We start from the raw sequence: 8,156 nt of genomic DNA on the forward strand, positions 1-8,156 counted from the left end.
CTTTCTGTTTATAAATGGGCCTGTCCTATATACACAACATAGAGAATGACAAAGTCTTCACAGCCCTCTTCCCATAGGCATCCAGGTGACAGATGAAGAATAGCAATTTCCAATGATCACTGATGTTTACTGGCAGCTCTCCACCCCTATTACTTTCAGAGATATGTCAAGCTGGAACAGATCAGACCATGTATAAATGAATGACAGACAAGGTTTCAGGACTACGAGCATCCCCTGGACTTTCTGCCCAGACCTGGCCTACACCCACATCCTTCCTCATGCAAAAGAGATTGGATATACTTTATCATAACCTTAGTTTTGCTTGCAAATCAAAATTTGGAGCCTTCTCTTTCATTCTCTAATAATATTTCGACTATATATAGACCTTTGCAGACAATAATAGTCTTTCTACTTTTCTGATGCAATGCAATAAAATAATATAAAGGGTCAGCTAGGAGGAGAGCTTGACTTTTTGTGCATATATTGTCACAGGGAGAATAAAAATGAATCCAGAAAACAGCTGAGCAAACCCATGCGGCCTCATTTACCAAAGGGAGTGTTGCTGCACCTCAGTATCTGGCTCTGTGGAGCCATGTCTCCCTGGGGGCCTGGTGCCTGTGCACAGTGCTGTGCATTTGCCAGAGCCGCCCCAGCTTTCCACAGCTGCTCTCAGCCGTTCCTGCCCAAGCGGCCGAAACACTGGGCCTGCCTGAGTGATGGACTTGTAGGGACAAGCAGCACAAGGCCACAGGTAAGAATATCTGCAGAAGGCACTCATCACAGTGTTATCTAAGCACTCTTCTAGCCTTGGATAAATGCATCCTGCAAACAGAGGAAGACAGAACCCAGTTTTGTTCCTGCCTCATCAGTTCAGAGACCCAGAAGTAGTTCAGCATGTATAGAAGTTAACATCAAAACCAGGAAATAAATAATTTTAAATAATTTAAAAAAATCATATAATGCATAAAATCATATGAAATTAATTCTTTATTATTACCTACATACTCCTGGAATGCACCAGTTTAATTGAGGACTGCAAAAAGCTTTGGGAACCGTGGATGAAGGATAATATATTCAGGGTATTGGATCTGGCAGCCAAAAGCATTCAGTGAGTGCCCTGATAGATGTCCAAGGTGACCAAGATGCACATTTCTGAAGTGGGGGATCTTTCAGACATGCAGGTCTCCTGTAAATCACCCAATAAGCTACCTCTCCTATCTCTCTGCCTGTCTTTGACAGGGTAGCACAGGCACCAGCAGTGTTTTTAACCATTCCTGGGGCAGCTAAACCCTTTCTCCTTGTTTTGGACTGGCTGCTTAGGCAGACGCTGCGCCCAAGCTGCACAGCACCGCGCTCTCTGGGTGAGCAGTGGAGATGATTGTTGCTGGAAATTCCCATTGCGCAGGCTGCTGGCTCAGCTCCAGTGACACTTGTGGAGTCACATCCTCCCTCCCTACTTGTGAACCATCATTATCTTGCACTTTACGTTAACACCAGGAAGTTTCCTTCCTCAGTGCACTGATGGCAGGAAAGGCTTAGCGATGGCTGGGGCACTGCTTACTTAGCACGCACGCATCCAGATATACCAAGATGAAAGAACCCTTGGCTCTGAGGACACCGTTTCCTTTGTGGTAAGCTGGCCCAAGAATTAGCCTACTTCTTAACTGGGCTCTTTGCTACATCCCTCCGTGACATCACTTACAAGAACAAGCCTAAATTTTCCCAATCTGCAAAATGGTATTAAATCATTTATCTACTATTATGCATAACTTACTAAAAAAGTAAACGTTCCATTTATAGTAAATACAATAATTGTTAAAGCTGATAAAGTGTTGTGGTCCAGTGAGCATAGTTCAGGCATGTGAACTAATACAAAAAGGTACTAATGGTGAGCACAGCCAGGGTGAGCTTTGCACCAACCGTCGGGTGCTCAGACCAGCCTCCCACAGAAGGAGGGGTTTTATTCCTCATCTTTCCAGGAACCATAAGACACACAATAAGGCAAGTAGACAATAGCCAAGGGTTCCCAAAATTTTCAAAGCAATGTCAGTGATAGCCCAGCAGTGTAACTTGCAACTTACCAAATGAGGCAGCTGATGGGGTTAGGGACAGGCCATTTTGGGTGCTTTTCAGAGGACCCCGAGGGAGCAGGGCAGGTTTCATTCCCCTGGCAGCTCAGTGACAGAGGCTGAGGAGGGAGAAGGTAATCACAGATCTTCTGGAAAGAGGCAGGAAGGAAGTGGGAGTGCAACTTCCTACTCAGGACAGAGAGATTTGACCCCTGCTCGATTTCCCTACGACTCAAATGGTATTTCTTTAAGCAGCCCTCCTTTGGATGACTAAAAAATAGCAATTGCTAAAGCAGAGGAGACTGCTGACTAACACTGTACTAGAGGATACATCCTCTTCTTGAGGATACATTGGTACAAGCACCAGTTTTTGGAGAAGCTAGACAGGATTGCCAGCGTTACCTTGTTACACCTGACTACAGTTCCAATGCAGACTATTTTCTGAAATGCAGAAAAGCTGACTGAAAAGGGTGACTTCAATAAAACTTTTCAACTAATACACTATAATCTACAGCTATGGCATTTCTAAGTGGTCTATGTTTTCACTGGCTAAATTTTGGGAGTCCTCAGATGAAAAGGGCCTGAAAACTACTAACAGAGACTACAGGCCTTCCTTAAATTAAACTCCACTTGAACATGAGCATATAATTTAGAAGAACATCCTGAGTCAAGTGGCTGGTGACCACGATCCTTTGGTAAGTTGTGACAGTGAGTGGTTCTCCTGATCATGAAAAATCTGTGCTTTATTTCTAGGTTGAATTTCTTGAGAAGGACCTTCCCTCCATTTGCTGTTAGTGTGCTCTCCTCTGACAGTCTGAGGACCCCTACAATGGGTCCGTTCCTCATGGGAACACTGTCAGATGGTGAGCTTGGTGTAACCAGACAGATCAAGCTCCTAGCAGCTCCCACAGTAAGGCAGGGCTTTCAGTGCATTTGCCAAGAACGTATGTCGCATTGCGACCATCCTACCAAGTAGTCTTAGATGCACTGTTTCAGCAAGGACATCTCCTCCTTCATCACCAGTCTCCAAGTCATCATCTGCTAATGATGTGATCTGTGCAGAATTCACGTTGCTGCCCTTCAGAGCATTGATAAAAGCCATTAAATGATGTGAGATCAAGGAACAGTCACTATAGGCAGATACAGACCCAGTGGAAACAGGGATACAAACACAGACACACAGACGCACAGACACACACACAGAGCGCCAGCCACAGTTAGTGCAGGAAAAGGGTAAGGTTAATCCTGCATGTCCCCACTGCAAACCGACCTGCTTAACAATGATTCCCCATTAACAACAACCCTCCAAGCCACTGAACCTGCTCCACACTGAATTAAGTATTGTTCTAGTTTTTAAATCAAAACATTTTATTTTTAAAAGCAAATGCCTGGATGAAAACTGACTTTAAACACCTCAATACTATACCAGCCAAACATATAATCTCAATAAAGAAGAGGTTTCCAGTTACTCTGACAGTACTGATTGGCATTAATTAGCCACCTCTTCCCCACCCCCCCACCGGCCTTTCATTTTTAATAAAGAATCCCATTCAGCTATTCCATTATTTTGACTGGACTTGAAGGCCATAAATGGTCATCTGATTTATACTTTTTAATTATTTGTAAAACATTACCTTTCTTTCCCTCTTCTTTCCCTCTCCCTAGTGCTCCTTGAAGCACTGCAAATCAACATCTTCAGCTTCAGTAGCTGCTGTTCAAAAGCCTTCTGAGGTACTTTGGACAAAAAAACCATTTCCTCATTGTCATGCAACATTGCATTATTAGCTAGCTTTCTCTCCTAGTTATTTAGTAAATGCTTTCCCTGACTGGGAACTCTGTCAAGTACTATCACTGGGCGGATACCAGTGATGATAGAATTAGTTTTGTTCTGAAATATATTTAACAGCCCCCCGCCTCAAAGAAATTCTTTTTTTTTTTTTTTGGCTTTTGCTTCAAGCTGGTTTGTCTGTTTTGAATGTATCTATTATTTGCCACACTTCAGCTCTTGCAGGATGACAGCAGATGCTGTCTGCATGGTGGGGAGGTGTCCATTCCCCAAGGAGCGCCCATCTGGCAGCTCAGAGGAGGAGAGCGGTCAGTAGGCATGGGAGAAGCCCATCCCATGGTCATGCCAAGAAAGAGGGAAGCCCAGGGTAGGAAAACACAAGGCTGACACAGCATCTCTCCATGGCAGGACTTGCTTCTGGTTAAAAAGAAGCAGATCTCCTAGGGGGAGCAAATTAGCAACCCGTATGTGATACTGTTTGTCTTTCTCCTGATGGATGAGCAATTTTTCCTCTCTTTCAAAGTAATACTTGGCTGTACTTTCTTTTTAATGAGTTTTTGGACCAAAGCCCAAAATGGATCAAAGCCATCAGTGGGGGGGGGGGGAATGACCCAAACCTTTGCCTTTTTTGTCTTTTTTTTTTCTACAAACAGAAATCACACCTTTCATTATTGAGGTTATTGTCAACAACCCTGATCGGTGCTTTGCTTCTGGCACAGAGACTGACCTGTCCTGATGATGGACATCACCAGCAGGCTCCTGCAGTCTCCCCTCTGGGAGAGCTCTCCAGAGAGGCGCAGAGAAAGGGAGGCTGCTGCCAATGGGCAGTGCTCGTGTATGAGCGCAAATGCATCTCCCATTTTCACAAACACAGTAGCCCCTGGGGAAGACCAGGAAGAAGATTAATGGATGATTTTCTTCTTGTGTGGCAGAGTGACATGAGGGTCCTAGTCTCAAGGTGGCAAGAAATTGTAGCTGTCAGGAGAGCCAGGAGCAAGGCAGGAGATAGTGTCACATCTCTGCTCTTCCTTCTCTGCGTCTTTGAAGTGTGATTTATGAGAGTCAACCACTTTCAACAGACAGCTTTGAGACCAATGGGTGGGAAGCACCCCGATTGTCAAGATATGTTGTTACTCTGACAACACAGTACAGAGCGTAGGCCTAAAAAGAGGAAACAGATAGTCCTGCAAGTTTACAGCCATCAGGGCTTGGCTGCATGTTTGGGGCCATTTTTTTTCCTTTTCCAGTAGAAAGCTTTACCAGAAGTATGGAAACTTGTGGCTGCCTACATATATCTACCATAAAAGGGAGCTAAGTGAGACTGATTAGGAGGTTGAGAAAGTTGGGAAAGGACAGTAGAAATAAAAAACATATCAACCAGCAGAGGCAGAAACAGCAATAGCTATAAAGAAATGGCAGAAAGTTCCCCCAAAACCTGCAGTTGCTGCAGGATGGGAGATGAGGGCGCGGGCCCGGCAGTGCCAAGCAGGGCGGATGCAGAGCTGCTGCTGCGATGGCAGCAAAGTTACAGGGATGCCCAGAGAGCTGGGAGCATGGCTGTGCAGGTGCAATATCCACTGCAGACTTGCTGGTGATTTCTGCCACAGGTCACAGGACAACAGCTGCAGCCTTCGCCCGGCACACCCTCACCTGTGTGAGGAGAACAGTAAGAGCTTGCATCGTCTCATCGGGGCCTTCGGTGGGTTTTGCTTGCCTTCGATATTTCTCCCGCCCTCTGAAAGTCTTCCCTGATGTGGCGCTCCTGTGGCACCCTGAGCACCATGGTGAGGGCCATGCCTCTCCTGAATTGTGGGAGGGAATAACACTGGTACGACGCAGGCTTTTATTTCCAGGGGACCGCTCACAAGAGCCAGTTGCCCTTCACCGAGAACATTTTGTGTACTAGACTCCAAGTGTGAATGAGCAAGAACAGCCCATGGTTCCTGGCAGACCTCAGCATGCTGCCCTGCTTGTCGTACGCTTGCAACTCCGCTGTTACACAGACCTGCTCGTGGCATACTCCAGATGGCAGCTCAGGACGGTGGGGATTAACTGTATGGAGCACACTCCTACAGAAAATGAAGACGCTGCCAGGCTTATTTCCTGGTGATTGTGTGCAGAGCTCTGGAACATACATGTTTTGCTCCCCACTTTTCCTACCTTTAAAATGACTCTTACTAGTAGAAGGCAACTGCCGTGTTTTGTTCAGTTTCAATATTCCTGCTGGAGGGAGGGGAACAACATATATATGTAATTCTGTTCCTCTTCATTTAGTTTTCTTTTTCTTACTCTAACATAAAAGCACCCAGCTGTTTCTTATTTGCAAAACTCCTCCCTCTGCCCCCAAAGTACAGCAATTTGAGGGATTAAAACAAAATTTTAACAATCTTATATCTGCTCATCTTAAATATTAGCTATGCTGAGCATCTAAATACAAAAGAAACATAATGAGATTCCGTAAAATTTAGCATGTGAAACACACCCAGGAGTAACCCAGGACACACTAATGGGCATTCCCCAGAGTTTCTGACTCATGGATGTGTTTGGTTGTATTTCTGCAGGGCAAATAGCGAGAGAAGGAAGACAGCCACTAGCAGCGGTGCATGCAAGCTCATTGCAGAAGCTGGTAACGCCAGAAGACTGGGGAGTAGCTAATGAAGCATCTCATTCCAGAAACGACAAGGAGACACTCCAGGGAAGTGCAGTAGTGACCTATATAGAGCAGAAGAAAACAACAGAAACGCTGGCCACAGTGCCTTGAGAGGTGAGAACAGCCAGGAAGAGAGAGAAGAATTGTCAGGGCAACACAAGGAGACTATATCTATATAAAATAAGATGTAATTAGCAAAGGAAATCATTTTTTTTTAATGTGTGATTAACAGGCAAAATGCACTCTGCAATGTGCTAATAGCAGCTGTTTTGGTTCTTTCATGTTAAAAAAAATACTAAAAAAAATGGATCTATGTTGGGAATTCAGGTTAACCACAATGAAAAAATATTGACATTTTTTGCAAACCAAAATTTGAGGGAAATTTCTTCATAAATAAAAAAAACCCATAAAAATGACCAGAATGTTTTGTCTGAGCCTTAAAAACTTCAAAACAATGCAGAAAAAGTATTGTTTCAAGCAAAAGAATATCTGAAACCATGTCAGCAAAATACTTTGCTATTTTAAAAAGCTTTATCACAGTTTCTTACCACTGAAGAAGTTTAGTAAAATTGAGATTAGTTTACAGAATGTTCTGGTTTACCTGATTTCACATATTCTAGAAAAAAAAATGCTAGCAAAAAATACAATTCAGTTGCAGCCAGCAGTTGTTTCTGGAGCTGACATTGCCTATTGCATCTTCCAAAGCAAAACTAAAATATCTTGTCTCTATTTGGCTAATTACAGTGAAAAAGTCACATTTTTCTCAGGAAAGACAACATATGAAGATGTGATAGTCTCTCCTGCGGAACACAGAAAAGTGCAGGGAAATCCTGTGGCTGACCAAGAGCTCACCTTGTGGCAGAGCCGGTACAAGGGTCTGTGGGTCGTTTAACCACTGCCCTGGTTTTCAGAGCTGGTCGAAGCTAATGAGGGAGAATGTGGAGCAAGCAAGTTAAGGTGGGAGCAAGTGCTCCTTTCTCCTCTTCCACTATGAAATAGCAACTTCTAAAAAAGAGGGAAGCTGCAGATGGTAAAGTCTTAAATTACCATAGTGAGCTTTGCTGGAGAGTGTCTGCAGTCCCCTTAGATGGAGCCAGTCCGCAGCTGATTCACAGAAGGTCACGTCTGCCAGTCCTGCCCGACTCCTGAGCCTGCTCATCTAGTCAGTTTGGCTGACAGGGATGAAAAGAGTGTAGCTGGTTGAAAACATTTGATATGGCTCTGGACAGGCAGACTGATTTGCAACCTCAAAGCACAGGAGAGACTGAGAGCTATTGCAATGGATTACAAATCAGCTTGGAAACACAGAAGCAAGTGTCTGCTGTGCGGCTTGAAGAAGGAATGGGGCTGGAATTGGTGGGTAAGTATCCTGAAGCACTTTCCAAATCTCTCTGCCCCAGAAAGCTTCTGTTCCATTAATAATTTGCTATGTCAATTGATAGCATTTTGCAAACCCAAGTAACTCTGCACACTCAGCAGTGAGGTATTCCTGCAGCTCTCGGGCTATGTACATGCACATACCTATGAAGCGTGACTGTACACCAGATTTTATTGTGAATGTAAGCTCAGTGCCATCCTGGGGCATGGCAGCTCCACCGGGAATGCCGGCAGGAACTCAGCGACAGCCGCTGCTTCCACCGAGCGCTGCAAG

This window comes from Apteryx rowi, unplaced genomic scaffold (genome assembly GCF_003343035.1).
Source record: "Apteryx rowi isolate R43461 unplaced genomic scaffold, aptRow1 scaffold_5, whole genome shotgun sequence".
NCBI lineage: Eukaryota > Metazoa > Chordata > Aves > Apterygiformes > Apterygidae > Apteryx > Apteryx rowi.